The sequence below is a fragment of the Anabrus simplex genome, chromosome 4, assembly GCF_040414725.1.
Source record: "Anabrus simplex isolate iqAnaSimp1 chromosome 4, ASM4041472v1, whole genome shotgun sequence".
Taxonomy (NCBI): domain Eukaryota; kingdom Metazoa; phylum Arthropoda; class Insecta; order Orthoptera; family Tettigoniidae; genus Anabrus; species Anabrus simplex.
In genome coordinates, this window is record NC_090268.1 from 457,479,969 (window position 1) to 457,496,405 (window position 16,437).

A 16,437-nucleotide genomic window follows, 5' to 3' on the forward strand; every position below is an offset into this window, starting at 1 on the left:
CTTCCTTCCTTCCTTCCTTCCTTCCTTCCTTCCTTCCTTCTTTCCTTCCTTCCTTCCTTCCTTCCATCCATCCAATAAATCTGCTGAGTTGCTGTCTCAAAGGGTCTCTCATCCTAAAGAAATTTGACCGAAGGTAAGGGATGTTGCCAGGTCTATCAAACTGACAGACTTATCATCTCCTGGTACAGGAAATCTGTTCTTTGAAGAGTCTGGACTGACTGCCCCTTCCTCCGTCACGGTGTTCTCAATCCTGCCTTCGCAGCCCACTGGAGGCAGTAAGATACGACTCACAATGCCTCCATCCAGCAGGCGAGGGGTGAAGCCTCTCCTGAGGCGGTACAGGCTCTGTAGCGAACTGGAAATTTAATTATGCCCTAAGAAACATCTAGAGGTTCCCTTGGGCAGGCTGTCCCTTTTCCCAACCTGAGCTTTCGACCCCCGACAGGGGCTGAAAGCTGCTGGATGTGAGAGACTGTACAGAGTTGAGAGCCTTATAAATAGAGGCCTAAAGGCTAGGACTTTACGAGATTGGCGCTACCTGCAGGAAAGCAGGAGTCGAACGAGTCATGGAGGCTAGCTTCTAACTTATGTCCTTTATCCTGTAGGTCCTTTCAAGCAAAGCTACAAGAGGCAGATTACAGCAGGTCTGCTTCACTCTGTGGAAAACTACCTAAAGGCTGACTTGCCTTTGCTCTCACTCGGAAGGGGTTAGAGCCTGAGGATGGCCGTTCAGCTCCATTGCTAGAGGAAGGATTGGGCTTCCTTCAGGTAAGAGGGGGTCACTCCCGGGGGCGTCGCGACGACGACGGCCGCCCCTAAACGTCGGCATGGAGAGGCGGCTGGTGAAATGCTGCCCATCGAACGCACCTCCATCAGGACGCCCGAAGCAAGGTGACGAGTACTTCTGCCACCTGAGGAGCAGCGTCAAACCTTTGACTATCCCTTCCTAACCGAACCCTGATTGTAACCCACCCCTTAAAGACGCAGGGAGCACGAGAAAGGAGCTAGGAAGCACGTCCCCAACTTGTCGCCGCGCAACCCACCCGACAGCCAGCCACTGCTGTTTCCTGCGCGGTCCGAGTAGCCTGATACACTCAGATAACCAGGGGAGAGCGCGAACACTCACTCGTCGGCAGTCTACGGAGCAGCACGCTTGGAGAGAGGAGAAGGGAGAGCGAGGAAGCACAGCAGCTCTGACTCATCGCCCTGGCACGGCCAGGCATCTCAACGGAACATCGCTCACTGCGCTCGCACTGGCTAGCCTAGCCTGGGCACAGTACGGTCCCGGCGACATCTTGGGAGCGCTCACGGGGAGCGCGGACTACTCACCAGCGGCGAGGAAGCACTGGCTCCTGGTAGGGGCCAACACTCCTACTCCTGGGTCGGTACACTGTTTCTCGGTGTGTCACCTGGAAAAATTTGGAGAGCAAATTTGTCCTGCCGGTCCGCCGTCCATCGGACCAACCCTCACCCAGGCTACTCGCTTGCTTTCTGCCGTGGGAGGCACCACTTTAAAAACGTACGCCTAAAGCAACGGTACCTGTGTGCTGGGACCCCAAACCTCGTACGGAGGTCCGCCTACGGGCGTTTGACCTACCCCCCCCCCCCTACCCCATCGGCCGGCCTTCGGGCCCTTGGCTTGTATAGCTTGGTGCAGCTAGGTAGGTAGGGCATACATGTCTGACACACCCCTGGGCACACACATACAAGTAAACACTGCCGCCATGTCAAGTAACGGCACTCACACACGCACCATGCCTGAATCCAACCGTTCTGGGGTGGATCGAGTAGCTTCAGACGGGGAAGGTTCAGGCACTCACAACCCTACCCAGGGTAGTAGCAAAACGTCTTTTCTGAAAAAGAAAAATCTGGAAGAAAAATTGCCGAAGAGGAAGGACACGGGTACAAAACTACCCGAGCAGAAACTACCTGCGAAGAATTACACCTCAGCAGCCAGCATTATCACTCCACAAGGAAGGACATCAGCCGAGGAACTCATCAACAAGGCCTATCCGAAGGACCCAAGACTTGCCAACAAGCAGTACCGTAAGGAAGTCGAGGGAACCCCCACTACAGCAAAATCTCAAACTCCAAAAAGAACGGCAGAAAATTTCACCCCGCCATCGAGGGAAAAACAAAACGAAAAGAAGACAAAGAAACAAGAAGATGACGAAGGATTTATTCCTGTCGGGAAAAGGCACACTGCCAAGGCACCCACCTCCCAGCCTAGTGCACAGGTACCCACTACAAACCAGTACCGGGTACTAACTGAGGAGAGGGACGCAGCGACCAATCCTGAGACGAGGGTACGCCCTCCACCAGTAATAATACAAAAGGACCCACTCAAATCATCTGAAAGGCGAGAGTTCATGATACGCCACTTCAAGGACAAATATTACGCCCACACGATGCGTTCTGGAGCAATCAAATATATTCTCCAGACCATGACGGATTATAAGAAACTTATCGAACTGCTCAGTAAGGAAAAGAGAGAGGGAGAGATAGAATACTTCACGTATAGCGCGGAACCGCCTAAAACCATACAGGTAGTCATAAGAAAACTACCTATTGACACGCCAACTGAAGAACTTCATGAAGCACTTAGGGAAAAGGGCTACCCAGTTAGAGCTGTCATTCAATTGGCAAAGCCCTACCCAGTAGAAAGTGCAAATCCTGAGGAACCACCAGAGAGGGTGAGACGACCAATACCATTGTATGTGATAACACTCGACAATACCGCAGAAGGCAAGAACGTACACAACGAAACGAATATCCTAGGCCATTTCATCACTGTAGAACGCTACAGGAGGCCGGCCGGGCCACCACAATGCAAAAGGTGCCAAAGACCGGGCCATACACAAAAGAATTGCCACCTGGCGCCCAGATGCGTCAAATGCCCTGGCCGACATGCAACTGAGGAGTGTCCCATCAACACCTGGAAAGACTTCAAATGCTGTAACTGCGGTGGCACGCATACAGCCAACTACAGAGGATGCGAAACCCTTAAGACGGCCAAAGCCAAAGCAAAACAAAGGGAACAGAAGAGAAAGGAAGCCACGCAACCTGCCATAAACATAAACAGCAGGACTGACTTCCCCCCGCTCCTCCAGTCAGTAGAAAATGTGGTAGACCCAGTAGCTGTTACTCAAAACGACACCAGAGTGACAGTGAAAAGGCCACATTCCACGCAGGCCCTAATACCTGCCCGCAGAAATATCACCCTGGCAGAAGACAGGACTGAAGCCGCTCGCCAGTTAAGCAACCTGCCAACGCATGAGCAGTTTCACCTACTATCAGAAAAATTGCACTCATCAGGCATTGCAGCGCAAATTAATAATATGCTCTTTAATATATTATACCCCAAGGCAGGACAGACAGCGCTCCAAGTAGCACTCGAATACATCATGATTGACCATGGCCAAAAACAATCAGCATAAATTACATGTACCCCGCAGTACACGTTGCTTTGTCTGGAATGCACAAGGCCTAGGGCCTAAACTATTAGAACTGAACTATCTACTACAGGAATACAATATAGATATTGTTCTTCTCCAGGAAACCTTTTTAAAACCACACCACAAGCTCCGGATTCCAGGGTACGTGGTCTACAGAACTGACCGCCAAGGTGAGAAGGGAGGAACAGCAATCATAATCAAAAAGCACATTAAACACGAACAAATGGCCATACCGGCACTTGAATTTCTCGAGGCTACAGCAGTAAGAGTCTTCACGCATAATGGACCGCTGACCTTAATATCGGTATACAAGTCACCAAAAAAGCCTCTCAAAACAGGTGACCTGGACCTGCTACTCAGCTATAGAACACCAATAATACTAGCTGGGGACTTAAATAGCAAACACGGGACCTGGAATTCAAGAGTTGAAAACCCGGCAGGCAGAGTACTCTTAGACTATGTGAATAATAATAACGTCTATGCCATTGGACCCACAGAACCGACACATATACCAGCAAATGACAACCACCAGCCTGATGTACTTGACATTGCCATATGTAAAGATATCAGCTGCTCGGTCGAAATAGATACTGTGGTAGCCACAGACTCAGACCACAACCCGGTACTTCTCACCATAGGTGAAAAGACAACCAAACCCCATCCGCAGGCCATTAATTGGAGAAGTGTGGATTGGAAAAAGTACAGGGACATCATGGAGGAGTACTATAGCAACCCCCCGACTAAACCTAACACGGCTGATGAAATAGACAAAGCTATAGAAAATTTAACTGCAAGTATAGTGTCGGCAGCTAAACATGCTAGACTGCCTCCAGAAGCACGCCCTTCTACGGACATACCGGACCAGATCAAGGACCTATTAAAACTCAAGCGGCAAGTGAGAAAAAGATGGCAGACGTACCGCCTACAAGCTGACAAAACAGAATATAACAGGCTCGCTAAGCGATGTACAGAAGAAATCAAAGCCCATAACAACAAGACTTGGGAAGAAAAAATAAAAACACTACAGACCCAGGACAAAAGTATATGGGAAATGACGAGAGCCCTAAAAAGAAGTAGTCATAACATCCCAATACTTAAGAAAAATAACCAGGTCGCACAAACAGACCAAGAAAAAGCGGAACTGCTAGCAGACACTCTAGAACACAGGTTCCAACCTAACCCCTCACACCCACAAAAAGTCGAGTATGACCAACAAGTGGAAAACGATATGAAGCTACATTATAACAAAAACCTTCAAGGAACGCCTCGACTCACCACGATTACAGAAATCAGCAAGATCATTAATAAACTGAAAAATCAGAAAGCCCCTGGCCCTGACCAGATCGCAAACAGAGCGCTAAAGGAGCTTCCTATAACAGCGCTACAGCATTTAGTTGATATATATAATGCAGCATTACAAATAGGCTATTTCCCAGCTAAGTGGAAACTAGCGAAAGTCATCACGCTTGCTAAACCAAACAAGGATCACAGCAATCCGGACAACTATCGACCCATTAGCCTGTTGGATGCATTAGCTAAGCTATTCGAAAAACTCATACAACTCAGGCTACTAGAAACCGAAAGTATCAGGAAGGCCATCCCAAATGAACAGTTTGGATTTAGAGCAGAACATTCGACGGTGCAGCAACTAATCAGAATAATAAACATTATCACTAAATCATTAAACCACAGGAGAGCTAGGCCAGTGGTATACCTCGACGTAGCTGAAGCCTTCGACAGGGTATGGATTGCTGGACTACTCTTGAAACTACGAAGGCTTAACCTAGATGACACCTACTGGAGGCTCCTAGCGGATTACCTCACTAGCAGGAAATTCTACGTCTCCCTAAACGGGAAAAACTCGATGCATAAGGACATCAGGGCAGGCGTGCCACAGGGCAGTATCTTAGGCCCCCTGCTCTATGTCCTATTTACAGCCGATATTCCGCACACGGAAGGAACGGAAATTGCACTTTATGCAGATGACACATTAATTACGGCAGATTCCTTTAAAGTAGAAATCGCAGTGGCTAAAGTGCAAGAAGCACTTAACAAAGTCCATGACTGGATGAAAACATGGCGAATCAAACTAAACGCTAGCAAGACGGTAGCCGTACTACATACGCTACGATATGACCATAAACAAACAGTTAACATACAGCTCAGCGGAACTGAAATTCCTTGGTCACTTGAAGGAAAGTACCTTGGCGTCTTACTGGACAAAAAACTGACCTTCAAGAGCCAAGTAGAATCAGTCATAACTAAAACAAAGCAGGCAGCTCAACCTCTATACTGTCTGCTGTCCCGTAAATCCAAATTAAACAGGACAAATAAACTCTTGTTATATAAAACACTCATCAGGAGCGTGACGATGTATGCTGCCCCTGCCTGGGGAACAGTGCGGGACACATACCTGGAAAAACTACAAACACAGCAAAACAAACTACTAAGGATGATAGCGGATGTCCCATATCACATCAGTAACGGGACTATTAGACAAATGTTAAGCACACCCACACTCAAGGAAGAAATCCAAAAGGCAGCCAAACAGTTCTACGCCAAACAGGCAGGAATAAATAACCCACTCATCCAGGAAATCCATGACATGGATGAGCAGGTTTACTATAAAATCAAACATCCGAAGACATTGCTATTACACTAAATCGAAACGGACGCACGTATGTGTGTGACAAGGCCAAACACATAAGACAAGATCCTCTGTTGATCACTAGTAAGAAATGTACATAATGTAAATATAAATGTAAATAGCAAAAACTAGTATTAATCCAGTAAATACAATAGTTAGTTAAGTCAATTAGTCAGAGTAAAAACCAGCTGGACTATACATGTCCAACAAACTAATATACAAATATAACTGTTGAAACATGCTCAATAATGAGCAAATAAAAATAAAATAAGACAACCAAGTTGCACCAAGCAAAACCACCCCCCTGTAGGCATGGGACAAAGGACCTGAGAAGGTCGGCGGTCCCAAAAAGATCCTAACAAAAACCACGTGACCCCCCTTCGGGGGGTCACATGGTCTCGAATATCAGTCTGGAGCGCGAACACATTCTGATCGTGACCATGGCTGACACAGCAACAGCATCGGCAGCATCTGCACCCGCCTCGGCTCCGGCCCAGGCGTCGCCCAAGAAGAGCAAGGCTTCTGCATCGAAGAAACCTCGCACCAAGCCTGCCCATCCGAAAACCTCCGAGATGGTGGGCAGTGCCATCAAGAGCCTAAAGGAACGAGGTGGATCTTCTCTGCAGGCTATCAAGAAGTACATCTCTGCCAACTACAAGGTGGACTCTGAGAAGCTGGCCCCTTTCATCAAGAAGTACCTGAAATCTGCCGTGGCTTCCGGAGAGCTGGTCCAGACCAAGGGGAAGGGAGCTTCAGGTTCCTTCAAGCTCGCTTCGGCTGCCAAGCCGGAGAAGGCCAGCGCAGCCCCTGTCAAGCGGTCCGCTGCCCCCAAGGAGAAGCGCATCCCCAAGGCGAAGAAGGCTGGTGGAGCCAAGGCTGCAGCCAAGAAAGCCATTTCCAAAAAGCCTGCTGAGAAGAAGAAGGCCGCTCCTGCTCCCAAACCCAAGCAGAAGGCTCCTTCCAAGGCTAAGAAGGCCGCCAAGGTGCCCACTAAGAAGCCTAAGGCACCTAAGCCTAAAAAGGCCGCTAAGCCCAAGGCCTCGCCTAAAAAGGCTCCAGCAAAAAGGAAGTGAGGACATTTCGTGTTCTTGCTTCCTTCTACACGCACCTCTTGCTCTCGTAAGAGCAGAGGAAAAACGGCCCTTATCAGGGCCATCAATTTTATTCCCCAAGAGAGCATATTATGTCAGTCACTGTCCAAGGCTGGAACCCTGGCCTCTCCTATCTCTGCCTCCTAAACAGGCTAGTTTGTCTCATTGCGGGGCGACTCACTCTTCGAATTTCATTATTATTGTACTTGACTACATTTTTCTTTATCCTTACTTACTGCACTTTTGCTGTTGCTGTTGTTGTTGTTATTATTATTATTATTATTATTATTATTATTATTATTATTATTATTATAACTATCACCTCCTAGATATTAATTAATGAATTATTGTACTCAGTACTCAAGATTATTATTATTATTATTATTATTATTATTATTATTATTATTATTATTATTTTCTGTTACTCTTAGATTTTTCCTTGAACCTAGAGGAACCACTAGCTTTTTTTTTTTCTTTTCGTTTTCCTTCTATCCTAGACCAGAGAGACAATAACTACTCTTCTAGGAAATTTTGGTGGCCCTGAAAAGGGCCGTTTGGTAAAGCTCCAGCCATAAGACAAGCACCGGACTTAGGCACGTTCGCCACGGATGCGGCGGGCGAGCTGGATGTCCTTAGGCATGATGGTGACACGCTTGGCGTGGATGGCACACAAGTTGGTGTCTTCAAAAAGACCCACCAGGTAGGCCTCACTGGCCTCCTGCAAGGCCATGACAGCCGAGCTCTGGAAGCGCAGGTCGGTCTTGAAGTCCTGAGCTATCTCTCTCACCAGCCGCTGGAAGGGCAGCTTGCGGATCAGAAGCTCAGTGCTCTTCTGGTAGCGCCTGATCTCACGCAGGGCCACGGTGCCGGGCCTGTAACGATGAGGCTTCTTCACTCCTCCGGTGGCAGGCGCGCTCTTACGGGCAGCCTTGGTGGCCAGTTGCTTGCGCGGGGCCTTGCCTCCGGTAGATTTACGTGCAGTCTGCTTAGTACGGGCCATCACGTGCTCACTGTCGACTCGTCCCAGGAAGAATGGTGCGGGGGCTTGCTGCCCGGCTGTTTTATTGCTTCGCTTCCCCCACCCTCGGTAGCAGCTGCACTCCCATTGGCCGGGCGGTGCTGACGTCACCGGGGCCAGGCACTTTCAACAAAAGCGAGGGGTCGCGAGTGCCAGCCGCATTCTAGCTCTGAACTCGCAGCTCTACTGATCTATCATGACCGGACGAGGCAAGGGAGGCAAGGGACTCGGCAAAGGAGGCGCCAAGCGTCACAGGAAGGTGCTCCGAGACAACATCCAGGGCATCACTAAGCCTGCCATCAGACGTCTCGCTCGCAGAGGTGGAGTCAAGCGTATTTCGGGACTTATCTACGAGGAGACCCGTGGCGTGCTCAAGGTATTCCTGGAGAACGTTATCCGGGATGCCGTCACCTACACCGAGCACGCCAAGAGGAAGACTGTGACCGCCATGGATGTCGTCTATGCTCTCAAGAGGCAGGGACGCACCCTGTACGGTTTCGGTGGTTAAGTCTCCTCCGAGCGTGCTCCCGTTTGTGAGCATGCAGTATTTAAAAAACGGCCCTTTTCAGGGCCACCACTTACCTCTCAAAAGAGCACAGAGTCCCACTTACAGTACTCCTCTAACGTAGCTTGCGCTATTCTCCCTCTCAAAACAGTCATCTCCCCGAAACCTGCACGGAAAAAAAAGCCCTCATTATCAGTTATGATGTCTACATTTTAATGCTAACAAGAGAAAACAAACATTATCTTCCTTGCCGTGCACATCTGATACACAAAGTATTGTAAATATACTACTTTAAGTATCCTTTCCTCTCTAGTTAAGTGTGTGTTCTTACATGCATAGGTCGGTAGTATCCAGCAGTCAAGAACAGAATTATACAGCATTAATGAAATGAAATCTATAATGTACTTCCTTCTTCCTTCCCTTCTGAAAATTAAATATTAAGAGGGGCCTGGAGCTACTTCACTCATTTCCCCCTTAAATAAATAACCTCAAAGGTAAGGCTATTCTTGTGCTCTCCTGGCTAATGTTACAGATGCCCTCATATTTGCAGTGTCTCATTATTGTTATTATTATCATTATTATTAGGAGAGTTGTCTGAACTGCTCTATCACTTCAGGATTTTTCCATACTTCTGTAAGATAGCTATACCAGCATGATAGACAAACAGCTCTTATCTTAAGGTGTTGGTGGCCCTGAAAAGGGCCGTTTATTTATATTTTTCCGGTGAGCCAACGCCCTGACCGAGAACAGGAACTTAAGCCTTCTTCTCAGTCTTCTTAGGCAGGAGCACTGCCTGGATGTTGGGCAGAACACCACCCTGGGCAATGGTCACTCCGGACAGCAACTTGTTCAACTCCTCGTCGTTACGGATGGCCAACTGTAAGTGACGAGGGATGATCCTGGTCTTCTTGTTGTCACGGGCTGCATTGCCCGCCAACTCAAGAACTTCAGCTGCCAGGTATTCCATGACTGCGGCCAGGTACACAGGAGCCCCAGCACCCACTCGCTCAGCGTAGTTTCCCTTGCGGAGGAGACGGTGGATACGGCCGACAGGGAACTGCAGGCCTGCACGGCTGGAGCGACTCTTGGACTTGCCCTTAACTTTTCCTCCCTTTCCTCGTCCTGACATGATGCTCTGCTGCTCTACTTCGAAAATGATACCGAATCACTCTGCGCACCAGTTTTGTAGCCTGCAAGGTTGCTCAACGTTACGAGCCAACCAATAAGGCTGCAGTAAGCTTGCGCTCATTGGCTAGTCGCATGCAGCCCTCTCGGTCTTAAAAAGAATTGCAAGGGGCCCGCAAAATTTACTTTCTAGGAGACATCCGAGACAACCATGCCACCCAAGACAAGCGGAAAGGCAGCCAAGAAAGCCGGCAAGGCCCAGAAGAACATCTCCAAGGGAGACAAGAAGAAGAAGCGCAAGAGGAAGGAAAGCTATGCCATCTACATCTACAAGGTGCTTAAACAGGTACATCCTGATACTGGCATCTCCAGCAAGGCGATGAGCATCATGAACAGCTTTGTCAACGACATCTTCGAGCGCATCGCCGCTGAGGCTTCCCGTCTGGCCCACTACAACAAGCGCTCCACCATCACCAGTCGGGAGATCCAGACTGCCGTCCGCCTCCTGTTGCCCGGTGAGCTGGCCAAGCACGCCGTCAGTGAGGGTACCAAGGCAGTTACCAAATACACCAGCTCCAAGTAAGGTGCCAGGTTTTCTGCCTTGCTGCATTCTTAACAAACGGCCCTTTTCAGGGCCACCACACCTTTAAAAAAAAGAGCAGCATCTGTTAGCCTTGTTATCAACTCCACTCTGATTTTATCTATCTGTCCTACTTCATATACATCGAAAGACAGTGCAAAACATTCAAATCATAAGCTAACGAGGGAAGAACTACTACTACTACTACTACTACTACTGCATTACCTTATTGCTAAAAATCCTCCTGCTTTGTCCTTTACAATGAAAACCAGACCAACCCCCATGGCACTACAGCCCCTAAGCAAGCAGGCTGAGTGGACCTCAAAGCAGCCATTAGAACGAGGTAAAATTCCTTTGCCTGGCCGGGAATTGAACCCGGGCCCCCCAGCTACGAGGCAGGCACGCTGCCCCTGCGCTACAGCGCCGGCCCCTTCACAACCACCTTCAGTAATTATTATTATTATTATTATTATTATTATTATTATTATTATTATTATTATTATTATTATTATTATTATTACAACCCTAGACACTTCCCGTGTGTGTGTGCGCGCGCGCGCCAGCGCGCGCGTTTTTTTGGGGTTAGGTTACGAGAAGTGGGGTTAAGTCGAGTTAGGTTACGTTTCGCCGCGGAGCGCGACAACCACCCGCGCCCGCTCCGCGACGGCGACCTCCGAGCACACCCCTGCACCATTGCCAACGCCCCCGCGCCACAAAGACCTCCAGGAAACTCGCTTTGCGGTTCGTATGGACGTTTCAAGCTCCGTTCTCTCGCCAACGGCCATACCATGTTGAATACACCGGTTCTCGTCCGATCACCGCAGTTAAGCAACATTGGGCGTGGTCAGTACTTGGATGGGTGACCGCTTGGGAACACCACGTGCCGTTGGCTCAATTCCCTTTTTACCAAGTTTCCCAGTCCCAGTACGACAACTTACTTTCAACTTTTGCCTCAGGCCAGCAGAAATTGCTTAAATCACGTTTTTTGTTACGTCTGAAACTAGCTAGACCTTTTGCTGCTCTTCGACCCCGTGTGGCTATACAGGAACGAAGCTTAGCGTAGTATTGCATTTCCTCCTAGGTGACCGGCCTAACCTGGCGGCGGCGACATCATTATTATTATTATTATTATTATTATTATTATTATTATTATTATTATTATTATTATTATTATTATTATTCGTGTCTCTCTCTCTCTCTCTCTCTCTCTCTCTCTCTCTCTGTGTGTGTGTGTGTGTGTGTGTGTGTGTGTGTGTGTGTGTGTGTCGACCTAGGGGACCCTTGCTGAGCCTAGCACCGCTTCCAATTACTCGTGCCAGGATTTTAACTTTCGTACCTCCTATCGTACGTCCCTATGTCTAAACTTGCTGTTCTTATTCTTTTAGGTTAGTGTAGCTTATCCTGCAGGCCTCTTATGGCACATAACATCATTCTACGTCCTATTTCTCCCAATATTAAGATTATTAAAGGGCGGAACGAGGCTTCCAAACTCCCCGCCCACCTTGAAAATCGCGAGGAAGGTGGTTTCCATGCAACGTCATCGACACTGTCGTGATTACAATGAAAGCCATGTCCTAGCAACCGACCGCGGCATTTAGCAGCCCCTCAAAGAGTCGAACAATTTCCTTTTATGTTCTTCCAGGTAAGTAGCTATTCAAATTACGACACGGTTCGGCAATAAGTTACAAGTTTGTAGTACGCTCGTGTCTCTCCCGGGCTTCCTTACGAACGGTAGGGCACCAGTGCAGTACAGTGGCCTACACACAGCCCGCTATCTTCGAAGTGCGTGTGTTGCGATGTAACGTAGTTTTGAAGCCTAGGAACTTGTAAAACTCTTTCATTTCTATCAAAGACGAGACGCCCTTCAAATAAGACTGAGAAGGTAACCTTTTGACGACAAGGGTTAGTTCAAAGAGTCGTGACGTTTTAGGTTAGGTGAAGGGAGGAAAGCACTCGTTTTTGTTGTTTGTACGTCAGCTGACCGATCTTTTGGCAAGTGATAAATTGAGTAGAACGAATCGGAACTCCGGATAGTTACTGTTACCGTCCTAGAATTAAAATTAGACCATTCTGAGCCCTACTTGACAGGTTCGACACCGGCTCACTCGCGTGATATTTCGATGGTCTGTAGATATGGGCGCATAAAAAGAACTCCTGCGGGACAAACTTCCGGCACCTCGGCATCTACGAAAGGCGTAAGATAATAGTGAACATAACCTTACTAGTAGTACCACCACCACCATTACTGCTACTAATACGACTATTACTTAAGGCAGTGGACAATTTCGAACTCAAGCAATAATGTGTCCATTTGCTGACCACCTGATCACTGCCTCTTGCCTTACTACTACAGGCTAGCGTTCAAGGAAAGAAAGAAAGAAAGAAAGAAAGAAAGAAAGAAAGAAAGAAAGAAAGAAAGAAAGAAATAAGTTACCGTTCTTCCCAAGTCAGGTTAGGATTTCTGCATCAGACACGGCTAGGGCTGATCGTGGATCTACTAATACCTAACATGCTCAATTGTGCACCGTTATATCATCACCAGTCGTGAAGTCACAGCTGCATCTTCTAATTACAGGGTAGATGCTACATATTTTGGGCAATATATAACCCAGGTTTGGCTTGGATAACCTAAAAATATTCAGGTACTGGGTCTGGCCTGGTTATATCAAGTGTCACCCTAGATCAGCAGGGCTAAGAATCATCAGGTCTCTGTCATGAATTTAAATGGCTTAGTACCCCTCATTATGGTGTACCTCTCTTCATATTTGAGGGAAGAGGAGTAAAACTTAAAACTTTATTGCCTGTCTTAAACCAACTGCTTTCTTTGGGGTATTGTCTAGCACAAACTTCTAAGGCGACCACATCACCCAGCCCGATGCTCGAATACTGCTTGGGCAGGGGTGTAGGTGGTGGTTAGTGGTTGCAAGAAGGGTCCTGGAAGGGAGGGATAATAAGCCAGTACGCCACTTGCTCTTAAGTCTGTACCTTTCATTATACGGTTTCATTAACTATTTTTTACACCTGCCCTGTAGTATGGTACCATTTAGTAAGAGGTCTCTAGAGTTTGGCCTAGTACAACCTTCAATGAAAGTAGTTTTCAGGAGTGGTTAGGTACCCCTATACTTACTTTCTTTCTTTCTTTCTTTCTTTCTTTCTTTCTTTCTTTCTTAGATTACAAGGTGTCGGTAAAACAGCTGATCGTTGCTTATGTACAAAAAAATGTTCATACATGGGCTTTCATTCGCTGAGGTAAATGATAATGATAATAATAATAATAATAATAATAATAATAATAATAATAATAATAATAATAATGGCAAGAACACAAAGGGTCCTTTTCTCTGCAGCTGATTTTTAGCATGAAGGACAGAGGCTGTCATGATGATGATGATTACCGAGTGATACCGTTAAGCTAAAACCCAGTAGGGGATTAATATTAACAGCAGGGAACGTTGTGCAGAATCATTCAGTAAAGATGTAATGGCAGGGGGGGGGGGGAAGAGGGCGTTCAGTATAATACACCATCAACCCAAGTACAGTGCATATTTAGCTCTATGTTATGTTATGCTCTCTCTGCTCTCTGTACCTTTATTTGGCCCTACAACTTGTCTCACCAAGTGAAGGAGATCTTACACATAGTTACTGTACTGTACTTAATTTCACGCTGACTTCAACTGCTAGTAGGATACGCACGTCGAACCATGCAGAAACCTGCACGATTTCAAACGACTGCCGACTAGATAGCGACTAGGCCGAAGAAAGAAAGGGCATCTTATAAATCGAGAGCGACAATTCATTTTCGAGGTTAGGGTTACCGCATGGTTCTCTTAGCCAAAGAAATCATGAAACCATTTTGCGAGTAAAAACTGATGTTACCTGAATTTTGGATACAGTTATTACTACCATCATCATCATCATCATCATCATCATCATCATCATCATCATCATACGCTACTCTGTATGATGAAGGTGGGTAGCAAGATCGAGTCTCGGCGCGATCAGTTGGCTTCAAATTCTGCTTCACCTCGTTCAGAGTATACATATTCAAGGTAAAAACAAGAGCTTCTCTCAAAAAATAAACTCCTATTGAAGGGTCATTAAACACAACTTCTTCTTCTTCTTCTTCTTCTTCTTCTTCTTCTTCTTCTTCTTCTTCTTCTTATTATTATTATTATTATTATTATTATTATTATTATTATTATTATTATTATTATTATTATTATTATTATTATTATTTTCCTTTCTTTCTTTCTTTCTTTCTTTCTTTCTTTCTTTCTTTCTTTCTTTCTTTCTTTCAGGACCATTTAAGTGAGATGTTAGCTGTATGAGTGTTGCAGCACCTCAAACCTTTACATTTTTTCCTTGTAAGTTGTGGCAATGTCTTGCAGAGAAGTTTGTTGGGAAACCATGGTCCTTCCTTCCTTCCTTCCTTCCTTCCTTCCTTCCTTCCTTCCTTCTTTCCTTCCTTCCTTCCTTCCTTCCATCCATCCAATAAATCTGCTGAGTTGCTGTCTCAAAGGGTCTCTCATCCTAAAGAAATTTGACCGAAGGTAAGGGATGTTGCCAGGTCTATCAAACTGACAGACTTATCATCTCCTGGTACAGGAAATCTGTTCTTTGAAGAGTCTGGACTGACTGCCCCTTCCTCCGTCACGGTGTTCTCAATCCTGCCTTCGCAGCCCACTGGAGGCAGTAAGATACGACTCACAATGCCTCCATCCAGCAGGCGAGGGGTGAAGCCTCTCCTGAGGCGGTACAGGCTCTGTAGCGAACTGGAAATTTAATTATGCCCTAAGAAACATCTAGAGGTTCCCTTGGGCAGGCTGTCCCTTTTCCCAACCTGAGCTTTCGACCCCCGACAGGGGCTGAAAGCTGCTGGATGTGAGAGACTGTACAGAGTTGAGAGCCTTATAAATAGAGGCCTAAAGGCTAGGACTTTACGAGATTGGCGCTACCTGCAGGAAAGCAGGAGTCGAACGAGTCATGGAGGCTAGCTTCTAACTTATGTCCTTTATCCTGTAGGTCCTTTCAAGCAAAGCTACAAGAGGCAGATTACAGCAGGTCTGCTTCACTCTGTGGAAAACTACCTAAAGGCTGACTTGCCTTTGCTCTCACTCGGAAGGGGTTAGAGCCTGAGGATGGCCGTTCAGCTCCATTGCTAGAGGAAGGATTGGGCTTCCTTCAGGTAAGAGGGGGTCACTCCCGGGGGCGTCGCGACGACGACGGCCGCCCCTAAACGTCGGCATGGAGAGGCGGCTGGTGAAATGCTGCCCATCGAACGCACCTCCATCAGGACGCCCGAAGCAAGGTGACGAGTACTTCTGCCACCTGAGGAGCAGCGTCAAACCTTTGACTATCCCTTCCTAACCGAACCCTGATTGTAACCCACCCCTTAAAGACGCAGGGAGCACGAGAAAGGAGCTAGGAAGCACGTCCCCAACTTGTCGCCGCGCAACCCACCCGACAGCCAGCCACTGCTGTTTCCTGCGCGGTCCGAGTAGCCTGATACACTCAGATAACCAGGGGAGAGCGCGAACACATTCTGATCGTGACCATGGCTGACACAGCAACAGCATCGGCAGCATCTGCACCCGCCTCGGCTCCGGCCCAGGCGTCGCCCAAGAAGAGCAAGGCTTCTGCATCGAAGAAACCTCGCACCAAGCCTGCCCATCCGAAAACCTCCGAGATGGTGGGCAGTGCCATCAAGAGCCTAAAGGAACGAGGTGGATCTTCTCTGCAGGCTATCAAGAAGTACATCTCTGCCAACTACAAGGTGGACTCTGAGAAGCTGGCCCCTTTCATCAAGAAGTACCTGAAATCTGCCGTGGCTTCCGGAGAGCTGGTCCAGACCAAGGGGAAGGGAGCTTCAGGTTCCTTCAAGCTCGCTTCGGCTGCCAAGCCGGAGAAGGCCAGCGCAGCCCCTGTCAAGCGGTCCGCTGCCCCCAAGGAGAAGCGCATCCCCAAGGCGAAGAAGGCTGGTGGAGCCAAGGCTGCAGCCAAGAAAGCCATTTCCAAA

General features: G+C 47.6%; 1 non-coding gene across 1 annotated transcript; it reads left to right on the forward strand.

Moving 5' to 3' along the window:
• The first annotated feature begins 11,194 nt into the window (after nt 1-11,194).
• Nucleotides 11,195-11,313, forward strand: LOC137500665 (5S ribosomal RNA). Its single transcript, XR_011018174.1, has one exon. It is a non-coding gene; the product is annotated as a 5S ribosomal RNA (ribosomal RNA).
• The last annotated feature ends 5,124 nt before the right edge of the window (nt 11,314-16,437 follow it).